This window comes from Elaeis guineensis, chromosome 8 (genome assembly GCF_000442705.2).
Source record: "Elaeis guineensis isolate ETL-2024a chromosome 8, EG11, whole genome shotgun sequence".
Lineage (NCBI taxonomy): Eukaryota > Viridiplantae > Streptophyta > Magnoliopsida > Arecales > Arecaceae > Elaeis > Elaeis guineensis.
The window spans coordinates 82,949,252-82,976,184 of NC_026000.2; positions in this window are offsets into that span (position 1 = coordinate 82,949,252).

Here is a 26,933-nt window from a genome sequence, read left to right on the forward strand (position 1 = left end):
GTCGCCCCCGATCGTCTCCTCCAACACCTACTCCTTGTTCCCCCCCCCCACGGGATCCCTACTCGATGCCTCCTCGCAAGGCGTCCACGCGACGGTCCACGGCCTCCGTGGCCAGATCTCAAGCTCCGGCCTCCCCTCCTATTTCTCAACCTCCTCCTCCTCCTCCTCCGGCGGCGGTGGTCGATGCGGAGCAGTTTGACTTGCTGGCACAGCAGGTCAGAGGCCTCGCTGAAGCTGTGCAAGCAATGCAGCAGCAGCAGCCACAGGCGTCGGTGCACCCGAAAAGGGCTTCTCCGGAATGCCAGAACCCAGCGACGGGGCGGGCCACCTGGGCCAGCCGCCCCGTCCTTCCTGGGAAAACAAACCCGAGGGTGGAGAGCCCTCAATCGGACCATGACTCCACCCCTGGAAGATCCCTGCCCCCGTTCTGCCAGAGGACCCTCGAGACTCGAAGTCGAGAGGATTTCCTGGATCGGAGGCTCCAGGAGATGAACCGGCAGATTGAAGAACTCCACCATGCACCCCCCGCTTATGGTGAGGATATTTGTACTGACCCTCCCTTCTCCCAAATGATCATGCAGGAACCGATCCCGCCAAACTTCAAGCTTCCCCAGTTCGAAAGCTACGACGGGACTTCGAACCTGGTTGATCATCTGGAGGCCTTCCGGACGATGATGCTGCTTCACGGTGCTCCTGATGCCATCTTATGCCGTGCTTTCCGTCTACCTTGAAGGGAGCGACGAGGAACTGGTACTCGGGTTTGAAACCGGGTACCATCTTTTCCTTCGATCAAATGAGCCACCAATTTGTGGCCCATTTTGTCAGCAGTCGGTGCCCCCGGAAGGGTTCGGAGTCCCTCATCAACATCAGGCAAAGGGAAGGGGAGTCCATACGGGCCTACATCAACCGCTTCAACATCGCGGCGCTGGAGGTCCGGAACTTGGACCAATCAGTCGCAATGGCCGCCCTGAAGGGTGGCCTTCAGAAGAATGATCTTTTGTTCTCCCTGGAGAAGAAATATCCCAGGGATTTTGTTGATTTACTGGCCCGGGCTGAAGGATACGCCCGAGCGGAAGAGGCCTTCAAAATGAAGGATGAAGAGACGGCGAGGGAGTGGCAAGCGGGAGACTCGAGTAAGCCCGCAATTGAAAAAAGTCCAAAGGAAGCCCGGCTGCGTTCTCGATCCCCTCCTGGGCATAAGCGCGCCCATACTCCACCCCGGGCGCGCAGGCAGAGAAGCCCGAATTGCGGGGTTCGGCGGGGTTCCCCACCAGGGAGATTCCACAACTACGCCCCCCTCAACGCCTCGAAGGCCCAGGTATTGATGGAGGTCAGGGAGCAGCTCCCTAGGCCGGAGAGGATGCGCACACACCTCGGGAAGCGCAACCCTAACAAATTCTGCCTCTACCACCGTGACCACGGCCACAACACAGAGGAATGCATCCAGCTCCAGGACGAGATCGAGGAGCTCATTCGGCGAGGTCGACTCGACAGGTTCATCCGACGCAGGCTCGAGGGCAGAGGAGATCGGCCAAAGGCCCTTCCGCAACCTGAACCGCCAAGAAGGGAGGAGCAACTCGGGGACCGACCTCCCATCGGGACCATCGACTCCATCACCGGAGGGCCTCTCGGAGGAGCCGACCTCCCATGACCGTAGAACTCAGAAAACTTACGGATGTACTACCAGTAACTTCATTTTAATCAAAAATCGCATACCCATATGTCTTTGGACAATTCAAACAAACTGTATCAAAAACAAAAGGGCAACCTCGTCTAGATAAAGTCGAAGGCCCGGTTCCATTTAGACCGGATGGGGGGAGAGGCCTTGCAACGCCCATATGCGCCCCCACAGCCCTGTTAGGGACAGGAGGAGAACCTCGCCCTAACTTGAGCAAAGTCAAAGGCCCGGTTCCATTTATACCGGATGGGGGGAGAGGCCTTGCAACGCCCATATGCGCCCCCACAGCCCTGTTAGGGATAGGAGGAGAACCTTACCCTAACTTGAGCAAAGTCGAAGGCCCGGTTCCATTTAGACCGGATGGGGGGAGAGACCTTACAACGCCCATATGTGCCCCCACAGCCCTGTTAGGGACAGGAGGAGAACCTCGCCCTAACTTGAGCAAAATCGAAGGCCCGGTTCCATTTAGACCGGATGGGGGGAGAGGCCTTACAGCGCCCTAATGTGCCCGCACAGCCATGTCAGGAATAGGAGGAGGACCTCGTCCTGGCATGAACAAAGTCAAAGGCCTGGTTCTTTTAGACCGGATGAGGGGAGAGGCCCTGCAACGTCCATATGCGCCCCCCAGGAGGAAAACCTTGCCCTAGCTTAAGCAACTTCGACCGGTGGTAAATCCAACCCGGACTCCTACGGGAGCCGGGCTCCGTCGCCGACATCGACTACAGGATAGCTCCGCCCGGACTCCTACGGGAGCCGGGCTCCGTCGCCGACATTGACTACATGACAGCTCCGCCCGGACTCCTATGGGAGTCGGGCTCCGCCCGCAACATCAACTCCGAGAGGACTCTGTCCGGACTCCTACGGGAGCCGAACTCCGCCCACAACTCCAACTTCAAGAGGGATTCTCCGTCCGGACTCCCACGGGAGCCGAACTTCGCCTCGGCTTCAGCGGAGAAAAACTCCAAGCGAAAAAGGAAGGTAATGGATCGCAACAGTGACGATTGGAAAACAAACAGCGCCCGAGGTATAGAAAACCCTGTCACAACAAGGATTGGGACTCCCATCGGGAGTCCCAGCTTTCAAGGAAGCTTTCGACACAAAATGGGACAACTCACTTAGGGTGACAGAGGCTCGGATCCCCGAATTCAAACCCTAAGAGGGATCCCAAGCCCGAATGGCCCCGGGCGAGCCTGCTGCCATTGACGGAAAAGATGGGTTGGTGCAATAGCAACCGGGTACCTTCGAACGGCGTAAAAATTGAAAAGGAGCTCGGCAAATGGCAATCCAATACAAATAAAAGGGACCACCAATGACCTTGGGATGCCGTAAAAAAAAAAAAAAAAAAAAAAAAGAGAAAAAGGAAAAAGGGGAAAAAAGAAAAGGAGGAAGAGAGAAGAAAAAAGAATAAAGAAGTTCGACAGACAACTATTCGATGCAAGACGCGGACGAGGTAACAAAATCTCCTTTTCATTTTTCAACTAACAAGATGCACGTTACAAGACCCGGTGGGCCAGGAAAAAAAATATACATCATTGCAAGTCTCTCGAACACGGTTTGGGAAAGAATACACCGGAGGCCACTTCAAGCTGCAAACTTCTCTTCCCATTTCGTGTCCCATGCGTGTGGCAGACCTATCGGCTTTCGCCCCGCCTTGCTTCGCCCCACCTTCGAAGTCCCAACCTCAGGGGGAAAAGGATGGGATAGATTTTTGGGGGCGGTAAGGGTAACAGCAGCGACGATGAAGACCTGTTTCAAGAAGAACCGGAGTCACCCTGGGGGCAACGGTGGCACCAGAGATATGCGAATACTCCGTGGTAGCCACCGTCCAAAATGCTCCGACAAGGTCGGCATGCGCTACTTCCACCATCCCCGCAACAAATTTTACTGCCCTACCGTCGACACCGACCGCTTCTGGTCCCTCGGCCCCGACGGCATCGAGGATCCCGCCACAGCTTGTGACGACAGCTCTGCCCTCTTGACTGGTATCACCCCACCTTGCTACTCTGAAATTCTCGGGCAGAATACCTTTACCGACGGCCCCCGTTATTAAACCCCTATTGTTGAAGGAATTCTTCCTTGAGCCCCCTTTGAAACGACGGGGATCCTCACCGGCCGCTGTTCTCTTCCTCGCCTTCCTCCAAGCCCTAGACATCCCTTCGAGGATGGCCTCCGGGGTAGAGGACATGGCGTGGGAACCCCTTAGAGAAGAATCGGGGGGCTGAAGACGGCAAGGACCGGTGCGGGGGAAGTAGCTGAGTAGCTAGGCTCTCAGACGAAAGAAAGGTGCCATCCTCTCGGCAGAATGAAACCCCGAAGGAAGAGTAGGGGGTTTAAATAGCTAGCGGATTTTAGCGCAGTTATGGCAGCAGGTGTACCTAGGCCAATTGAGGCATGCCATGTGTTCCGCATGTCCCCCTCACCGCTATCAAGGATTGATCGTTCACAAATTTCCGTAGCGCGACGCTTGGGATCGCATTTCGGCGAGGGTTCCGAAAAGACTCTTCAGGTCACCTTAACCAGAAAAAGAGCTCCGACATGCACACATTTAGTGCCAAAATATCTGGGAGCGGCGGTGCGCAGGATTCGGGGGGACGGTTTCGGCTGTGCCCATCTCTCTGTACTTCCTTCGTTCGAAATTCGAACTCGGAAGTAGGGGGACTGGTGTTGGGTATAAAATACCCACAGCCGAAGCAGCTCCAGGAGGACTTCGCCCGGACTCCTATGGGAGCCGGGCTTCGTCCTCAACCTCAACTACCGGTAAGCCTCGTCCGGACTCCTACGGGAGCCGGACTTCGTCTCTAACTTTAATTGAAGGAAGATTCCGCCCAGACTCCTACGGGAGCCGGGCTTCGTCCTCAACAACGGCTGCAGACAGACTTCGTCCGGACTCCTACGGGAGCCGGACTCCGCCGACAACTTCAACCGCAAGTAGACTCCAACCGGACTCCTACGGGAGCCGGGCTCCGTCCTCGACATCAACTGCCGGTAAGCCTTGTCCGGACACCTACGGGAGCCGGACTTCGCCTTTGATTTTAATTGCAGGAAGACTCCGCTGGACTCCTACGGGAGCCGGGCTTCGTCCTCGACAACGGCTGCAGACAGACTTCGTCCGGACTCCTACGGGAGCCGGACTCCGCCGACAACTTCAACTGCAAGTAGACTTCGCTCGGACTCCTACGGAAGCCGGGCTCCGTCCTCGACATCAACTACCGGTAAGCCTTGTCCGGACTCCTACGGGAGCAGGACTTCGCCTTTGACTTTAATTGCAGGAAGACTCCGCCCGGACTCCTATGCGAGCCGGGCTTCACCCTCGACAACGGCTGCAGACAGACTTCGTCCTGACTCCTACGGGAGCCGGACTCCGCTGACAACTCAACCGCAAGTAGACTCCACCCGGACTCCTACGGGAGTCGGGCTTCGTCCTCAACCTCAACTACCGGTAAGCCTCGTCCGGACTCCTACGGGAGCCGGACTTCGCCTCTAACTTTAATTGAAAAAAGATTCCGCCCGGACTCCTACGGGAGCCGGGCTTCGTCCTCGACAACGACTGCAGACAGACTTCGTCCGGACTCCTACGGGAGCCGGACTCCGCCGACAATTTCAACCGCAAGTAGACTCCGCCCGGACTCCTACGGGAGCTGGGCTCCGTCCTCGACATCAACTGCCGGTAAGCCTTGTCCGGACTCCTACGGGAGCCAAACTTTGCCTTTGACTTTAATTGCAGGAAGACTCCGCCCGGACTCCTACGGGAGTCGGGCTTCATCCTCGACAACGACTGCAGACAGACTTCGTCTGGACTCCTACGGGAGCCGGACTCCACCGACAACTTCAACCGCAAGTAGACTCCGCCCGGACTCCTACGGCAGCCGGGCTCCATCCTCGACATCAACTGTCGGTAAGCCTTGTCCGGACTCCTACGGGAGCCGGACTTCGCCTTTGACTTTAATTGCAGGAAGACTCCGCCCGGACTCCTACGGGAGCCGGGCTTCATCATCGACAACGGCTGCAAACAGACTTCGTCTGGACTCCTACGGGAGCCGGACTCCGCCGACAACTTCAACCGCAAGTAGACTCCGCCCGGACTCCTACGGGAGCCGGGCTCCATCCTCGACATCAACTGCCGGTAAGCCTTGTCCGGACTCCTACGGGAGCCGAACTTCGCCTTTGACTTTAATTGCAGGAAGACTCCGCCCGGACTCCTACGGGAGCCGGGCTTCGTCCTCGACAACGGCTGCAGACAGACTTCGTCCGGACTCCTACGGGAGCCAGACTCTGCCGACAACTTCAACCGCAAGTAGACTCCGCCCGGACTCCTACGGGAGCCGGGCTCCGTCCTCGACATCAACTGCCGGTAAGCCTTGTCCAGACTCTTACGGGAGCCGGACTTCGCCTTTGACTTTAATTGTAGGAAGACTCCGCCCGGACTCCTACGGGAGCCGGGCTTCATCCTCAACAACGGCTACAGACAGACTTCGTCCGGACTCCTACGGGAGTCGGACTCCGCCGACAACTTCAACCGCAAGTAGACTCCGCCCGGACTCCTACGGGAGCCGGGCTCTGTCCTCGACATCAACTATCGATAAGCCTTGTCCGGACTCCTACGGGAGCCGGACTTCGCCTTTGACTTTAATTGCAGGAAGACTCCGCCCGGACTCCTACGGGAGCCGAGCTTCGTCCTCGACAATGGCTGCGGACAGACTTCATCCGGACTCCTACGGGAGCCAGTCTCCGCCGACAACTTCAACCGCAAGTAGACTTCGTCCGGATTCCTACGGGAGCCGGGCTCCATCCTCGACATCAACTGCCGGTAAGCCTTGTCTGGACTCCTACGGGAGCCGGACTTCGCCTTTGACTTTAATTGCTGGAAGACTCCTCCCGGACTCCTACGGGAGCCGGGCTTCGTCCTCGACAACGGCTGCAGACAGACTTCGTCCGGACTCCTACGGGAGCCGGACTCCGCCGACAACTTCAACCGCAAGTAGACTCCGCCCGGACTCCTACGGGAGCCGGGCTCCGTCCTCGACATCAACTGCTAGTAAGCCTTGTCCGGACTCCTACGGGAGCCGGACTTCACCTTTGACTTTAATTGCAGGAAGACTCCGCCCGGACTCCTACTGGAGTCGGGCTTCGTCCTCGACAACGGCTGCAGACAGACTTTGTCCGGACTCCTATGGGAGCCGAACTCCGCCGACAACTTCAACCGCAAGGGGGACTCCGCCCGGACTCCCACGGGAGCCGGGCTCCATCGCTAACTTTGATTCCCGGTAAGATCCGTCCAGACTCCTACGGGAGCCGGACTTCACACCTGACTTTAGTTGCAGGGGACTCCACCCGGATCCCAATGGGGGTCGGGCTCCGCCCGTGATTTCAACTCCGAGAGGACTCCGCCGGGGCTCCTACGGGAGCCGAACTCCGTCATCAGCTCCGACCACTGCCGAGCTTCAGCCGATGGATCTGCACTCCAGGGCCACAATAACGGCCATGATCCTGCTCCACTCCCTGCGGTGGACCCTACGCGACCCCATTACTCCCTGACAGGCTGTTTTAACGGCCATGATCCTCCGCTACCGCCATTACTCCTGACAGCTTTTAACAGCATGATCCCCACTCCTGCGCTGGACTACCCCTGGCGGAACGGCGCCACTGGCACATATGCCGTCGCTATTATACAGACCTCCGACCGACTGCATCAGACCCATCGATCCGTTACCTTTTCCGCCTATAAAAAGGGGGACCCAGATACGTTATTCTCTAAGCTCTCGTCTTTTTATCTCAAAACTCTGCTAAATTCTCCGTTCGAATATTCCATTCTTGTTGAGGCAGAGAACTGACTTGAGCGTCAGAGGGTCTTGCCGGAGCAACCCCACCTCCGGTTTAGACTTCCTTTGCAGGTCCCGACGGCGACCGCGACTTCCTCAACTCCAGCTTCTCCGACGCAAGCGGGTTTTTGCACCAATATTTATCAATTCATATATATTTATAATTAGCACAATCGTCAAACGATTGACTTTAGGATGTATTTTCCAACACCCATTGTATCTCCTCCTCTTTCTCTCTCTACCCCATACCCTCTCTCTCTCTAGGCATCTCTTTGTTGGAGATAGAAGAGAGGTGGGCGGCATCCATCCTTGGTGTCAAGAGTTGGCACCAAGTTGTTGGTTTCTTCTTCTTCTTCTTCTCAAGTTGTTGGGAGTTAGTTATAATCACTTCTTGGTTGTTGTTCTTCTTGATTAGTTGAGAGACCAAGAAAGGTTCTTAGCTTCTTCAAGAATCAAAAAAGAAAAATCAAAAAGGATTCAAGGGTTGATCCCTACCCAGGCTTGGTTCAAGCCTATTCAGGCTTTGAGTTCAAGGGTATCCACAAAGCTTATCTAGATCAGCTTTGTGGATACCAGGGATGCTTATACTACTGATTCAAAACCCGCTCAATCCTAGATCCAGAGATTAAATTGGATTCAACCCCAGTTATAGGTTTGAAGAAAAGGAAAAGCAATTCAGATATGTGAATTGATTTCAGACTTTCATTTATTCATCCTAAAATTAATTTATATTAATTTCAGTATATGAACTAGATCCATAGGTATTTTCATATAATCAATGTATGCTTAGATTAAAAATATTTTAATTTAAATTTTTTACTATATTTCAGATTTAGAAAAGTTTTGAAATCCACATGTACTAATACCTGTAGAAAATCCAACAGTGGTATCAGAGCCACATGTTCATATGTATGAAAGTAGCATGAAAGTTTTAAAAATTATTTTTAAAATTTTGATTTTAGTTTATGCATGAGATGTATATATTTATATTCAAATCTAAAAAATATTTTAGATCTAAATTTTATTCATATATGCGATATATGAAAGCATGCATAGGTTAGAAATTAAATTTCTACAATCTAAATTTTCTGTATATGAGATATATAATGGTATATTTAGATCTAAAATTGATTTTTAAAAAATCTATAATTTTTCATGTATATGATATATGATTGTATGTATTTTAAAAGTATTTCAAGAACTAAAAACTTACTTTTTATGCAATGAATTTAGATCTAAAATTTATTTCGGTGATCTTAAATTAGTGTGTGCATGAATTATTGGGCATGGATAGTTTTGTATTAGGTCAATGAATTGTATCTTAGGTTATAATTAGATCATATTGAGTTGAAATTGATGTAGCTACTGATCAAACCAAATCAAGTATTGATTTGGATTAGATCAATTGGGCTTATGATTCTATAAGTATTGTAGATTGAATTGATTAAACCCCACATGTTGAATTGAGTCAACCTAAGGACCTAATTTAATTTTATGGCTTGAATCCGATTCACCAAAGCTGACCAATTGAAACCAATAATCCATTTGGTGCCTAAGGTAAGTCTCGATCGATGGCTTTTAATTGGGAGGCTACTCACCTAGACAATTTTGCCTACAGTGAGTTAATGGCATGCTCTCTCATTGATCTCACTTATCTAGTCAATTGAATGATTGAGTTCATTAGTTGCTAAGATATTTTGGTTTAGCCCATGCCAATTAGATCGGTCATGTGATGACTGATTAGATGAAATCAAACCTAAACCTTTTGAAAGGAATATGCCCTATAAGCCAATCAAAATGTGTAATTTGATGGATATTCTTTTGTCTCCCGACAACTCATGTACTGATATTTTAAATAAATAAAGGCATTTAGTTCATCATATGCTGTGTCTTATTTTTTGATTATGTTGAACCCCATAAATTAGGACTATGATTTTAGGGTTATGATACGATCATACCAGTGAGACCTAAAACTTTAAAACCCTAATTTTAAATATTCTTAGTCGATGGAAATTGAGTAGGGGATCAATATTTTCGGTAAGATTGGTACATCCTGTGTATGCTCGATGGAGAGGGTAATTGATCTCACAATTACTTGCGTATGACACTAATATAAGGATATAAGTGCTCAATAGAGAATGAGTTCACTGAATTGATCCAATTAAAGAACATCTGATGGAGTCTTATATACATGTCAACAGATGTTTCTCATAGTAGGAATTGTGCATGTAAATCTTTTGATCTGAGACTGCCATAGAACCTTATAAGCATGAATCCATATTTTGGATCATACTCATTCATGATTTAATCATGTACGGGGTATTCTGGATATGATGGATTGCTTATGAAGGTTGTGAGTAGGTCAATATGGAAATGATCACTCTTATAAGAGGAGATCGCATCCTATCTGCTTCGATCGAATAATGATTCAGGAAGACTTTGATCAGAGCATTATGAAAAATTAAAAATAGTTTCTAATATTTCATAAATCGAATCATTATTATCTGATCAAGAGAACAATGAATATAAAATTGGGTTTGATATTTTTCCATACCCAAACTTATATTCGGGATGCAGGATGATCGTAAGATCAAGTTGCACTATAATTTTTCACTGAAGGGTATTTTTGATATTTTCATCAAAATTTTATATCTTTTAGGTAGACATGATACGTTGCTAGATGTCAATCATGTCTTGTGAGTTTAATCAAATTAAAGAGTTTAATTCGATCATTAATTAGAAGTAATTCTGATTGATCGAAATGGGTCAGCTTGAACTGATCTAAATCGACTCGATTGTGTTCTTACCAAATTAGGTCAAATTGCACTTGGACTCACTACTGGCTAGATGTGGAACCCAATGGGTCACACACAAAGAAAATTGATCATGGGTTTAATTTGATTAAACCATGTTTGCAAGTTGAATATGCTAGCACATGTTGCAAACCCTAGCATCTAGATTCGAATCGGGTTCCGATTTGGGCTAATTTAGAACCAATTTGAGCCAAATTGGATTTGGTCTTGAAATGGGTTTGAAGTATTCTGATTACACTTACTGTTGGGTGCCAAAAACCAGGGAACCACATGCCTAAGAGTCTCTCTCTTGGCATGTGGATTTAAATCCATGCGCATGTGCCACATGGTTCATGGAGGGAGTTGGCGCCCCTTAACTTGGTCTTATCTATTTTTCTCCATGGCTTTTATTCTACGAAAGGTTTTCAGAAATCTTAAGAGGTGCCTAAGAGTCCTTCTGAGTATTAAACTCTTCATAGAAAAATTAGGAGAAGAGATGAGGATGTATCCATGCGCATGTGCCACATGGCGCATGAATGGAGTTGGCACCCCCTTAACTTGGTCTTATCTATTTTTCTCCATGGCTTTTATTCTACAAAAGGTTTTCAAAAATCTTAAGAGATGCCTAAGAGTCCTTATGAGTATTAAACTCCTCATAGAATAGTTAGGAGAAGAGATAAGGATGAAGCCACGCGCCACCCTTTGGAAGCGCCCCTTGGACCAAGTCAAATCTCAAGGTTGTTTTGAATTGTTCCACGCCCCTTATCTCTTGCACCCTTCCTGAAGTTGGCACCCTCTATCTTGGCCATTGGATGGGCTTCCTTCCAGATCCAAAGGCATGGGTTGATGGTGCCAATAAGAGAAGCATTGTGACTTCTCATGTGAACACTGTAAGTTAAGATTGAAGAGTCCTTCTGCTATAAGGCGCCTCTTCAACCCAACTTTGATGTCCACATGGTTTTTTCTCATCAAATGGGGTATGAGAAATTAAGAGGAGGCATGAGATTAGGTGTGAGTGGGCGTGAGATGCTTGGTTTGCACCCCTACATGCAATATAAATAGGGGTGCACGCCAAGGAGTCATTGCTCATTCCAAACTCTTCCTTCTTTCTTACAATAGGCTCATCTTGTCCAATTCTCTTTATTCTTCTTCTCTAGCCTAGACAAGGTCTTGATAAAAAACAAGAAGTCTTCCAAAAGGCTTATAGAATTGGAATAAAAATTAAGGTGACAAGGAGCAAGAAAGGAAGGCAAGAAAAGGTCCAACAGTGTGACAGCAAAGCCAAGAAAGGAGATTCTGCCCAAATTGTATTTAAATTCTGATAAATTAGAATTTAATTATAGAGAATATTTAAATAGGTGCTAGTGGGTTGATCGAGTCCCCGTGTGGATCAACGTTGGAGGGTGAACACATGGGCACCTGGTGAAAACCCTGATGAACTGCTGCCGGCGACCGAGCACAAATTAGGGTCTAGCGATAAGAGGTATGTTTCTATACCTTATATTATGATATTAATGCATATTATATGGTTTAAATTATGATAAGGTGATCTTGGAGTTAAGTTTTGATTTTATGATTTCATAATAATTGCTTTGAAATTCGTGCTTCCGCCTTGACACTAAACCCTACAATGGTATTAGAGCCACCTTGTTAGAATTAAATCATATTATGATATGTTAATGATTTAATGGCAATATTATAAATATAATATGATCATAATTTATAATTTTTATATGATATTAATATGATGAGATCATATTCATTATTTCATAATTAAATTATGATGTATATAATTGTGGAATGTTGCTTTGTCATATTGAATTATGTTCACTATGATGCTAATTTCTTTATTCATGTATTTAGTATGATATAGAAATTAAATGTGCATTGAGACCTGAAAAGCCCTCTATAAAATGATATTAAGTTGTAGTGTAATTAACCAATAGCAGAACCAGTCCAGATGTCTAATTGATCAATCGATGTCTAGGAAAGTGGTTCATGATTGGTAAAGAGAACGTGATTTCTAATTGGTTCCGTTGTCTGATCTGGCCAATTTATTGGTGTCTATGAAAAGGAACGGAGGGACCCCCACCTTTCTCCCACTTACCTGGCTGATTAGATCAATTTAATTCTTGGCTGGGATGCTTGGTGTTATATTCACTACATTATGGCCTTCCTTCATGCTAGGACATTATTATGTTACGAACCATATTAGGTTCGTTGTGTAACCACAAGACCAATTATAGAAACTAACATAATATTATTCTGGTGCATCGAGATGCTTACAGCATTTTTGAGTATAATGCTTTGTTGTGTAACCACAAGAGCATTTATATTCTATTTTGACTGTATTAAAATAAAGGGTCCTACTTAACTAAAACATTATGGTTTGTTGTGTAAACACAAGGCTATTAATATTTTAGAGGCCAGGATTTTTATTGAGAATTGCATGAGATGCAATTGAAAAGAGTTTCCTACCTTTAAACTTATAAAAGGTTTGTTGGGCAACCACAAGATCTTTTATAAGGAATTAGGGTCTCAATCCCACTAAGAAAATCAATCAGAGTTTTCTCGAACATCATACTAGAGGGTTAAGATGTCTGATAAAAAAGTGGGAGACACAACAAAATTAAAGTTCGAATTTAATTGTGCATATCATCTTGAGTTGTTTGCTTATGTAATGTTCTTTATTATGTAGATTAATGGCTGCTTCACTTTCACTTCGCTCCATTTTGGATACAAATAAATTGACTGGTACCAACTATGTGGACTGGTTGAGAAATCTTAAAATAGTACTTAGTCAAGAGAAGCTTTCTTACATCCTCGATACCCCTGACATTGAGCCAGTTGGGGAGGATGCCACAGAGGAAGAAAAAGCCACATATAGGATGTGGCAAAATAATTCTTTAACTGTCAAGTGTATCATACTTGCCTCTATGACAAATGAGTTGCAGAGGCAGCATGATAGCATGGACACTCATTCCATATTGCTCAATTTAAAAGAGCTTTATGGGGAATAAAGTAGGACTGCTAGATATGAGATATCTAAGCAGTTATTCCATGCCAGAATGGCAGAGGGGTCATCCGTACAAAACCATATTTTGATGATTATTGACTTGATCACTCGATTAGGTCAATTAGGTTTTGTTATGGATGGGGAGTTGAGTCAGGATCTAATCCTACAATCACTCCTAGAATCATTTTCTCAGTTTATCATGAACTATCATATGAACAAACTGAATTCTTCTTTACCTGAGCTGTTAAATATACTCAAGACAGCAGAGAGCCATATCAAGAAGGATAAGGCTCCTCTTCTTCTTATGGATGGGATCTCCAAGAAGAAGGCAGGCAAAAAGGATTCTAAAAGGAGGCTGAACCCTAAAGGTGGTATAAATAAGAGGAAGAAAGGAAAGAAGACCTCCGGACAGTCAACCTGCTTTCACTGCGGCAAGGTATTACATGCCTAAGATCATTAGAGCTAACAAATTGTTATTACATGCCTAAGATCATTAGAAATATTGTATCTGTACCCTTGTTGATAAAATAAGGATATCAAATATTTGTAACGAGCAATGGTTGCTCGATTAATTTTTCTAATGAAATAATTTCCATGACATTTTTGACAATGGTTTGTTGACTCTATGCTTGAAAGATAATATTTTTCATGTTGATGAAAATAGTAAACGTAAGAGAGATAATGTAAATAATACCTTACTTTGGCATTGTCGACTTGATCATATTAGTGAGGCCAAGATTAACAAGTTGTACAAAGAAAAGTTCTTTGATCCTTATGATTGTGAATCATTAGGAACTTGTGAATCATGTCTTATGGGTAAAATAACCAAGACTTCATTTAGTGGACATGGAGATAGGACAAACGAGTTGTTAGGACTTGTACATACAGATGTATGTGGCCCTATGACAACCCAGGTCAGAGGTGGATACTCTTATTTTATTACATTTATAAATGATTTATCTAGATTTGGATATGTGTATCTTATGAAACATAAATCTGAGGCTTTTGATAAATTCAAAGAGTATCAAAGTATGATCGAAAAACAAACTGAAAAAAGTATAAAAATGCTTCGATCTGATCGAGGAGGAGAATACTTATCCATTAAATTTTTAGACCATCTTAAGGTAAAGGAAATTATCTCTGAATGGACACCTCCTTATACGCCACAATTAAATGGTGTAGCCGAAAGGAGGAATCGTACCTTATTAGATATGGTGCGATCCATGATGTGCTTCACTGAGTTGCCTATTTTCTTCTGGGGTTATGCTTTAGAGACCGCAATAATTATCTTGAATAGAGTACCTTCTAAATCTGTATCTAGCACTCCATATGAGATATGGAGAGGTAAGAAACCCAATATTAAATATTTTAAGATATGGGGATGTTCAGCATATGTCAAAAGAAATTTTGGACATAAGCTAGATGCTAGAGCAGATAAATATTTATTTGTAGGATATCCTAAGGATAGTATAGGATATCTATTCTACCATCCTACTGAACAAAAGGTATTTGTAAGTAGGCATGCCACTTTTATGGAGAAAGAATTTATCCTAGAAAGAGGCAGTGGGAGAAATATTGAAATTAATGAAGCTCAAAAAAAATAAATAGATATTTCTTAACCAAATATTCACATAAATAAGAAAGAACCAGAACACATAACTCCTATCTGTAGGTCAGATAGGGTACAATATGTACCTATAAGGTATGGGTTCATTATTGAGAATAATGAAGCCCAAGTCATTGAGAATGATGAACCTTTGACCTATACGGAAGCTGTCATGAGTAAGTACTCAGACAAATGGCAAGATGCTATGAAATCTGAGATGGACTCCATGTACACCAACAAAGTATGAACTTTGGTTGATGCACCAGAAGGGGTAAACCCTATTGGGTGCAAATGGGTTTATAAGAAAAAGATTGAAGCAGATGGTCAAATAGAAACCTATAAAGCTAGATTGGTAGCTAAAGATTTCAGGCAAAAATAAGGTATTGATTATGATGAAACTTTTTTATCTGTTTCCATGCTCAAATCTATTCGGATTATGCTTGCAATAGCAGCATACTATGATTATGAAATATGGCAAATGGATGTGAAGACCGCCTTCTTGAATGATTTTCTGGAAGAGGAGGTCTACATGTCACAGCCAGAGGGTTTTGTCTCAAATGACAGACCAAATCAAGTATGTAGGCTTAAGAAATCTATTTATGGATTAAAGCAAGCCTCAAGGAGTTGGAACATCCGCTTTGATGTAACAGTCAAAGAGTTTGGCTTCATTAAGAATGTGGATGAACCTTGTATGTATAAGAAGACTAGTGGGAGTACCCTAGTTTTCTTGATTCTGTATGTAGATGACATACTCCTCATTAGGAATGATATCCCACTGTTACAATCAGTCAAATTATGGCTATCCAATAAGTTTTTCATGAAAGACTTAGGGGAAGCATCCTATATACTTGGTATAAAGATCTATAGAGATAGATCTAAAAGGATGCTAGGATTATCCCAATCTAGGTACATTGACTTGATACTGAAAAGATTCAGTATGAATGGGAGTAAAAGAGGTTACTTATCCATGAGTTAAGGCATACATCTCTCTAAGAAGATGTCTCCTAAGACAACTGAAGAGAGAAATAGAATAAGTTCTATTTCTTATGCTTCGGCTGTAGGATCAATAATGTAAGCTATGTTATGTACCAGGCCTGATGTAGCTTATGCCTTAGGCATAGCTAGTAGATTTTAAGCTGATCCAGAAGAGGATCATTGGAAGGCTGTAAAAAATATTCTAAAGTACTTAAGAAGGACTAAGGATATTTTTCTTATATATGGTGGATCTGATCTTAAACTAGAAGGATACTTTGATTCTAGTTTTCAATCAGACCCAGATGATAGCAAACCCATTTCAGGGTATGTCTTTACTTTGAATGGTGAAACAGTGAGTTGGAAAAGTTCTAAGCAACAGACTGTAGCTGACTCAACCACAGAGGCAGAATACATAGTTGCAAGTGAAGCCACCAAGGAAGCTGTCTGGATGAAGAAGTTCATCACTAAATTGGGCGTTGTTCCTGAGATTGAGAATCCAGTACCACTTTATTGTGATAATACTGGAGATGTTGCTCAAGCAAAGAAACCCAGATCTCACCATAAATCCAAGCACATTTTGAGACGCTTCCATCTCATTCGTGAAATAATTGAAAGACAAGATATTATTATTGAACAAGTAGACACCAAGAACAACATAGCAGATCCGTTCACTAAAACTTTACCACAGCAATAGTTCGATCACCACCTCAATTGTATGGGGTTGAAATATAAGGGAGATTGGCTTTAGTGCAAGTGGGAGATTGAAAGGAATATGCCCTATAAGCCAATCAAAATGTGTAATTTGATGGATATTCTTTTGTCTCCCGACAACTCATGTACTGATGTTTTAAATAAATAAAGGCATTTAGTTCATCATATGCTGTGTCTTATTTTTTGATTATGATGAACCCCATAAATTAGGGCTATGATTTTAAGGTTATGATGTGATCATACCAGTGATACCTAAAACCTTAAAACTCTAATTTTAAATATTCTTAGTCGATGGAATATTGAGTAGGAGATCAATATTTTCGGTAAGACTGGTACATCCTGTGTATGCTCGATGGAGAGGATAATTGATCTCACAATTACTTGTGTATGATACTAATATAAGAATGTAAGTGCTCATTAGAGAATGAGTTCACTAAATTGATCTAATTAAAGAACATCTGATGGAGTCTTATCTACATGTCAACAGATGTTTCTCACAGTGAGAATTGTGCATGTAAATCTTTTGACCTGAGATTGCCATAGAACCTTATAAGCATGAATCCATATTTTGGATCATACTCATTCATGATTTAATCATGTACGGGGTGTTCTGGATTTGATGGATTGCTTATGAAGGTTGTAAGTAGGTCAATATGGAAACGATCACTCCTAGTAAGAGGAGATCGCATCCTATCTGCTTCGATCGAATAATGATTCAGGAAGACTTTGATCAGAGCATTATGAAAAATTAGAAATAGTTTCTAATATTTCATAAATTGAATCATTATTATCTGATCGAGAGAAATATGAATATAAAATTGGGTTTGATATTTTTCATACCCAAACTTATATTCGGGATGCAGGATGATCGTAAGATCAAGTTGCACTGTAATTTTCCACTGAAGGATATTTTTGATATTTCTATCAAAATTTTATATCTTTTAGGTAGACATGATACATTGCTAGATGTCAATCATGTCTTGTGAGTTTGATCGAATTAAAAAGTTTAATTCGATCATTAATTAGAAGCTGTTCTGATTGATCGAAACGGGTCAGCTTGATTTGACCTAAATTGGCTCGATTATGTTCTAACCAAATTAGGTCAAATAGCACCCGGACTCACTGCTGGCTAGATGTGAAACCCAATGGGTCACACACAAAGGGAATTGATCATGGGTTTAATTTGATTAAACCATGTTTGCAAGTTGAACATGCTAGCACATGTTGCAAACCCTAGCATCTAGATTCGAATCGGATTTGAATTGGGTTCCGATTTGGGCTAATTTAGAACCAATTTGAGCCAAATTGGATTTGATCTTGAAATGGGTTTGAAGTATTCTGATTGGGCTTACTGTTGGGTGCCAAAAACTAGGGAACCACACGCCTAAGAGTCTCTCTCTTGGCATGTGGATTTAAATCCATGCGCATGTGCCACATGGCGCATGGAGGGAGTTGGCACCCATTAACTTGGTCTTATCTATTTTTCTCCATGGCTTTTATTCTATGAAAGGTTTTCAAAAATCTTAAGAGGTGCCTAAGCATCCTTCTGAGTATTAAACTCTTCGTAGAAAAATTAGGAGAAGAGATAAGGATGTATCCATGCGCATGTGCCACATGGCGCATGGATGGAGTTGGCGCCCCCTTAACTTGGTCTTATCTATTTTTCCCCATGGCTTTTATTCTACGAAAGGTTTTCAAAAATCTTAGGAGGTGCCTAAGAGTCCTTCTGAGTATTAAACTCCTCATAGAATAGTTAGAAGAAGAGATAAGGATGAAGCCATGCGCCACCCTTTGGAAGTGCCCCTTAGACCAAGTCAAATCTCAAGGTTGTTTTGAATTGTTCCACGCCCCTTATCTCTTGCGCCCTTCTTGAAGTTGGCACCCTCTATCTTGGCCATTGGATGGGCTTCCTTCCAGATCCAAAGGCATGGGTTGATGGCGCCAATAAGAGAAGCATTGCGACTTCTCATGTGAACACTGTAAGTTAAGATTGAAGAGTCCTTCTACAATAAGGCGCATCTTCAACCCAACTTTGATGTCCACATGGTTTTTTCTCATCAAATGAGGTATGAGAAATTAAGAGGAGGCATGAGATGAGGTGTGAGTGGGTGTGAGATGCTTGGTTTGCACCCCTACGTGCAATATAAATAGGGGTGCACGCCAAGGAGTCATTGCTCATTCCAAACTCTTCCTTCTTTCTTACAATAGGCTCATCTTATCCAATTCTATTTATTCTTCTTCTCTAGCCTAGACAAGGTCCTGATAAAGGATAAGAAGTCTTCCAAAAGGCTTAGAGAATTGAAATAAAAATTTAGGTTACAAGGAGCAAGAAAGGAAGGCAAGAAAAGGTCCAACAGTGTGACAGCAAAGCCAAGAAAGGAGATTCTGCTCAAATTGTATTTAAATTTTGATAAATTAGAATTTAATTATAGAAAATATTTAAATAGGTGCTAGTGGGTTGATTGAGTCCCCGTGTGGATCAACGTTGGAGGGTGAACACGTGGGCACTTGGTGGAAACCCTGACGGACTGCTGCCGACGATCGAGCACAAATTAGGGTCTAGCGATAAGAGGTATGTTTCTATACCTTATATTATGATATTAATGCATATTATATGGTTTAAATTCTGATAAGGTGATCTTAGAGTTACGTTTTGATTTTATGATTTTATAATAATTATTTTGAAATCCATGCTTCCGCCTTGACACTAAACCCTATACCTTTCTAATTAATATTAAGCCTTATGGTCTTCTACCGTTATAGAAGTGCAGGCATGGTACTGGCGTTGACTGTTCTCAGCTGGTTACAGTGGTTCAGTTGCATCAAGAATATGCAACCACTCTACTAGCAAAGAGTTGCTTCAGGATGAAGATAGGGTTGGGCCCAATATGTGTTATCTGAGGGACTTAATGACGGCTTCACACCTGCTTATGAATGGTGGGTCAGGCTTAAGTAAGGAGTGGGGCATTATATATTATCTGAGCTCTCATGACTTAGAGACGCATCTGAATAAAAAATTGCCTATGCATCGATGTGCCTGTCATCAATAACTATTAGGTAAGGTGTACAGTATCAGTGGGACCATAGCACCTACTAAAAATCTTGCATTGATCGCATCGAATTTTTGCTTTCCACCCGGGGAGTGTTGGAATCCAAAAAAAATAGTGGGAGTCTATTTGCATTTAAAAGTCCCTAGAGCAAATATAAATTTTAAGTGCAAATATCTAGCTAGAATCTTTACTCTCATAAATAAATAGGTGAGCCTCTAACCCACTAGTCTGCATCCTTGAAACCAATCGATTCATCGATACAAATTATAAGCACTGGCTCAAAAATCTCAAGATAGTCCTGACATCTAAAAAGATTGGGTATGTACTCGACCAGGATGCCCCAGCCTTACCAACCTATCCTACGGTAGAGCAAAGAGCTGCACTAGACAAGTGGACAGATAATGACCTTAGGGTGAAGTGCTATGTTCTGGCTTCTATGTGAAACGAGTTGAAGAGCCAGTATGAGCACATGCCCACTGCCTGTGCCATGATCACTTACCTGTAAGAGTTGTATAGTGAGCAGAGCCAGACCTTGCACTTCAAATTGTCCAAGCAGTTGTTCAATATGAAAATACACGATGGGCAGTTAGTCCACGATCATTGTATGACAATGATCAAGATCCTTGAGGAGCTTGAGAAGCTCGGGCTTAATAAGCAGAGGAAATTAAAGATCGATTTGGTTCTCCAATCCCCAACCAGTTCGTCTAGGTAGTTTATCATAAACTACTATATGAACAAATTAGACTACAACTTATTCGAGTTGGTCAATATGCTGGTCACTACTAAGGGTACCATAAAAGGTTTAAGGGGCTCTGTTCTTGCTGTTGAGGTGGTACCTTCCAAGAGAAAGTCTTAAGAAAAGAAAAAGAATAAGCCTGCAAAGAAGTAGAAGAAGGAGAGCAAGCCTAAAAGAACACTCCGAAGAAAGCTGTGGAGAAAGGAAAGTGTTTCCACTACAACTCCGATGGCCACTGGCAGAGGAACTGTCCATCTCTTGGAGAGCCTAAAGATAAAAAAGAGTGATCAACCTTCTAAAGGTATGTTTATAATAAAATCTAATCTTATGATTTCTTCTACTTTTAGCAAGCAGTTGTTCAATATGAAAATACACGATGGGCAGTTAGTCCACGATCATTGTATGACAATGATCAAGATCCTTGAGGAGCTTGAGAAGCTCGGGCTTAATAAGCAGAGGAAATTAAAGATCGATTTGGTTCTCCAATCCCCAACCAGTTCGTCTAGGTAGTTTATCATAAACTACTATATGAACAAATTAGACTACAACTTATTCGAGTTGGTCAATATGCTGGTCACTACTGAGGGTACCTTAAAAGGTTTAAGGGGCTCTGTTCTTGCTGTTGAGGTGGTACCTTCCAAGAGAAAGTCTTAAGAAAAGAAAAAGAATAAGCCTGCAAAGAAGTAGAAGAAGGAGAGCAAGCCTAAAAGAACACTCCGAAGAAAGCTGTGGAGAAAGGAAAGTGTTTCCACTACAACTCCGATGGCCACTGGCAGAGGAACTGTCCATCTCTTGGAGAGCCTAAAGATAAAAAAGAGTGATCAACCTTCTAAAGGTATGTTTATAATAAAATCTAATCTTATGATTTCTTCTACTTTTAGTTAGATGTTGGACTCTGGTTTTAGTGCTCATATATGTACTTTAATACAGAGTCCAATAGGAAGTAAGAGGTTGGAGGAAGGTGATATGATCCTTTGGATCGGTAAGGGAGCAAAAGTTGTTATAGAAGTCGTTGGAATCTATCCTCTTCGATTACCATCAGTGTCACACCCCCGGCCCGAGATCGCGAGCAGGAGGTCACAGCAACCGCCACATACTTATGAAGAACTCTCTCCATAAGCATGCAAGGCATCTCATTACGATATCAATGCATCATAGCAAAATAAATTCAAATAATTATTATTCAACTTTAATTTAAGTAATTAAATCAAATATCTTACATCCAATAAAATTTTACTAAAAATAAAATAATAGATCTAAGTTCAATGAAGTTGACAATGCTAAATCTCGCCTCTAAAAGCTCTGTCCCAATATTTCTTCCTACGCTCGTAATTAATTATCTGAATCTAAAAAATAGAAAGAAAGGTAATGAGCTAGACAGCCCAGTAAGTAACAAATATCTTAACTAGATACTTCAGATATTATATAATTTTCAAGAACAATGCTGCAAATAAACATAAAAATATATTTCATACTGATTTTATATAAATCCAATCTTTTCAAATATTCACATATAATATAATCATAAATCCGATTCGATTCAAAATACTCGTAACTCAACAGCCTCGACTATGACCAATATTTAACCCTCATTGGTGGGGTCCACTGAATACCAGCGCACAACCCCCACTGGCAGGGTCCACAAATACCAGCGCACAATCCCAGTGCACAAACCCCACTGGTAGGGTCCACTAAATACCAGCGCACAACTCCCACTGGCAGGATCCACTGAGTACCAACGTATAATCTCCATTGGCGGGGCCCACCGAAACATAGTTTGGCTGAGAGCATAAATTCGATCTGTATCAAAATACTTTTGTATCATAATATATCATAATTTTTTACTAAACATGTGCATAATCGACATACCATAATATTTCAAAAGCACTTTTCTTTCAAAACATAATTTCATAAATCATGCATAATTTCAGAGAATAATTATTTATTTTCAGAGTAAATATGAAATATCTCGAGAAGATGATTCATTACTTACCTTTTACAGAGCATTGAATGAATAGATCGACTAACTTCTAAGAGATTCTTTAGTACCTATTATCCAAAATTATATTTTTATATTAATTTTAATTCAAAATTAAATCTAAATAAATCTCAAATCAAAATCTCACTTAGAATCAGACTCTTCCCTAAACTCGATCAAAATCATCAAAATGAAGCCTTTCCTATGCTAATCTTAGAAGGATAACTTTGGAGAGAGAAATCCATCAAGAGAGAGAAATAATCTAGAGAAAGAAAATTCTAGAGAAAAAAAATAGAGAGAGAAAGTTCAATTCTAGAGAGAGAAAGTAAGGGTTCAGATTGAAAGAAGAGAGAGAAGAGAGAAGAGAGAGAAACTCTCTCTCATTTTTTTTTTTTTTTTTATTTTCTTTTCTTTTCTTTTTTTTCCTTTTCTTTTTCCTTTTTCCTTTTTTTGTTTTTTTTTCTTCTTCTTTCACGGGAGAGGGAACTCGCGTCCCTCTTATCTTTTCCCTTTTTTTCTTCACGAAATAGGGAGGTCTTCCTCCCTCTTGTTCTCGAACTGAGAGGCCTCCCCCTAGCCGACCACCCCTCCGACCGGTGGGGTAGTCCCCGGTGACGTCGAGCGGTCGGGTCCGGTGACCGGCAATGGCCCACGGTGATGGCAATCAAGAATAAAGACAAAAACAGGGGATTCGAAAAATAAGGATTTTTGAAGGGATTTTTCAATAGAAAACTCAGTAAAATCCAAGATATAAACCTCTAAAAGATTGACAGAATAAAATAGAAGAGATTTTACCTAATTTGGATTTGGTGTGACTCAATTTTCGACGGCCACAAGAAGATTAATCTGTCGGCAAATAAGACGAAAGAAGGGAAGAAAATCAGTGATTAATTGGTGATTTTTGTGAGAAAAAAACTGTTGAGATTGAGGTCTTTAAATAGACCTTAAATAGGGAGAGTTTCAATTCGATTTCAATCAAGCTTTTTAGATGATATTTGGATTGGATTGGGAGAAGAACTCCTTCATGAATTCTTTCAGTTCCAAATTCTCTGCCTGCAGCCTAGCACGTGTAGAGCACGTGCTGGCTCCAAAATTTCTATTTTTTTTTAATTTTTTTATTACTTTGAGATTTGTGTGGTCGAGAATTGGGGTACTACAGTCTTTCCTCCTAAAAATAAATTTTGTCCTCAAAATTTTTCTTACCTGTCACCATTGTATTGGAAGCCTGTGTATTCTGTTGAGTAAGCGCATAAACTCTTCCCTGGGTTTTAGAAATCTATCCACCACCCTTATGTTGTCCTTCATAAGTTCTTTGGCCAACTTGATTTTCAGTATTTAGTGGGCAGCTAGCAATTTTATGATCCATTTGACCACATTTGAAACAAGCACCTGTATTCCAATGGCAATCCTTGTCTGCATGATTTTTGCCACATCTGGAGCACTGCTCACCATCAATATGTTGAGTCTTATTATCTATTGCTCCCTTAGCTGAACTTTTGATATTTTTATTATTCTGCCCTTGTGTATCATTTGATTTTTCTCTCTTTCTTTGCTTTCTTTCCCTTTCCATGCGTTCTTCATTGACTTCTCTTTCAATTATCAGTGCTTTGTTTACCACATCTGCATAAGTTGTCAATTCATATGGAACCACTTGTTTTCAAATCTCAGTTCTCAGTCCCATCTCAAACTTGTGAACACATTCTTGCTCACCATCCACTAATCTCGGAGCAAATTTTGCTAACTCTGTAAATTTTGCTTCATATTCAGTCACACTCATACCCTTTTGCTTCAAATAAATAAACTCTTGCTCTTTCTGGATCCTTATACTCTGAGAAAAATACTGATCGTAGAATGCAATCCAAAATCTTTTTCAGGTAAGTATTTCACCGTCTTGTTCATACTTGTACTGTAGTCGCTGACACCAGTTGTATGCTTCTCCTTGTAGTAAATAAACAGCATATCGAATCTTTTCTTCATCAAGATATTCTTGGACAGCGAAGGCCTTCTCCATCTCCATTATCTAGTTATCAGCCTCTAAAGGTTCAGTAGTCCCCTTGAAAGCTGGAGCAAGCTTTTTAAATTCTGAAATGTTATTCCGTTGTACTAGTTGCTCTCCATGTTGTGATGGTGGATGCTGATATTGTTGTGTATCTCGTTGTATCTGTTGTTGTTCAAGCATTTGCTGCTATATTTGTTGTTGCGTTTGTACCATCTCGATTAGGGTCTGCATTAACTGAGCCATATCTAGTTCCTGACGTGCTCTCGAAGTACTCCCATTAGGATCTATGACTCCCTCCTCCTGAGAGGTGCCACTAGTCAGATGGAGAGTGCTACCATCCCGTGGTTGTGATATCTCTCTTGCAATTCCTTGAGTAGTTCTTGTCATTCTACGGGGAGGCATGATAACCTTGTAGTAGTAAAACCTTATTAGATTCATTTATCTATTTGTTAGGATGGGTTTATTATGATGCTCATACTTTAACGTCCCAATATTTCTAATGTTTACCCACCTACACTCATACTATGTCTAATTCTATGTGTCATAATTTATCCACTTATGCTCTGATACCATATTAATTATCACGCCCCCGGCCCGAGATCACGAGCAGGAGGTCGTGGCAACCACCACATACTTATGAAGAACTCTCTCCATAAGTATGCAAGGCATCTCATCACGATATCAATGCATCACAGTGGAATAAATTCAAATAATTATTATTCAACTTTAATTCAAGTAATTAAATCAAATATCTTACATTCAATAAAATTTTACTAAAAATAAAATAATAGATCTAAGTTCAATGAAGTTGACCATGCTAAATCTCGCCTTTAAAAGTTCTGTCCTAATATTTCTTCCCATGCTCGTAATTAATTATCTGAATCTGAAAAATAGAAAGAAAGGTAATGACCTAGACAACCCAGTAAGTAACAAATATCTCAACTAGATATTTCAGATATTATATAACTTTCAAGAACAATGCTGCAAATAAACATAAAAATATATTTCATACTGCTTTTATATAAATCCAATCTTTTCAAATATTCACATATAATATAATCATAAATCTGATTCGATTCAAAATACTCGTAACTCAACAGCCTCGACTATGACCAACGTTTAACCCCCATTGGCGGGGTCCACTGAATACCAGCGCACAACCCCCACTGGCAGGGTCTACAAACACCAGCGCACAACCCCCACTGGTAGGGTCCACTAAATACTAGCACACAACCTCCACTGGCAGGGTCCACTGAGTACCAACGTATAATCTTCATTGGTGGGGCCCACTGAAACATAGTCAGGCTGAGAGCATAAATCCGATCTGTATCAAAACACTTTTGTATCATAATATATCATAATTTTTCACTGAACATGTGCATAATCGATGTACCATAATATTTCAAAAGTATTTTTTTTTCAAAATATAATTTCATAAATCATGCATAATTTCAAAGAATAATTATTTATTTTCAGAATAAATATCAAATATCTCGAGAAGATGATTCATTACTTACCTTTCACAGAGCATTGAATGAATAGATCAACTAACTTTTAGGAGATTCTTCAGTGCCTATTATCTAAAATTATATTTTTATATTAATTTTAATTCAAAATTAAATCTAAATAAATCCTAAATCAAAATCTCACTTAGAATCAGACTCTTCCCTAAACTCGATCAAAATCATCAAAATGAAGTCTTTCACTATGCTAATCTTAGAAGGATAACTTTAGAGAGAGAAATTCATCAAGAGAGAGAAACAATCTAGAGAGAGAAAATTCTAGAGAGAGAAAGTCCAATTCTAGAGAGAGAAAGTAATGGTTTAGACTGAAAGAAGAGAGAGAAACTCTCTCTCATTTTTATTTTATTATTTATTTATTTATTTATTTATTTACTTTTTCTTTTTTTTTTCTTTTCTTTTTCCTTTTTTCTTTTTCCTTTTTTCCTTTTTTTTTTCTTCTTCTTTCATGGGAGAGGGAACTCGCGTCCCTCTCATCTTTTCCCTTTTTTTCTTCACGAAATAGGGAGGTCTTCTTCCCTCTTGTTCTCAAACTGAGAGGCCTCCCCCTAGCCAACCACCCCTCCGACCGGTGGGGTAGTCCCCGGTGACGTCGAGCAGTCGGGTCCGGTGACCGACAGCGGCCCAAGGTGACGGCAATCAAGAATAAAGACAAAAATAGGGGATTCAAAAAATAAGAATTTTTGAAGGAATTTTTTAGTAGAAAACTTAGTAAAATTTAAGATAAAAACCTCTAAAAGATTGACGGAATAAAATGGAAGAGATTTTACCTAATTTGGATTTGGTTTGACTTAATTTTCGATGGCCACAAGAAGATTAATCTGTCGACAAATAAGATGAAAGAAGGAAAGAAAATCAATGATTAATCGGTGATTTTTGTGAGAAACAAACTGTTGAGATTGAGGTCTTTAAATAGACCTTAAATAGGGAGAGTTTCAATTCGATTTCAATTAGGTTTTTTAGATGATATTTGGATTGGATTGGGAGAAGAACTCCTTTATGAATTCTTTCAGTTCCAAACTCTCTAGCCGCAGCCTAGCACGTGTAGAGCAC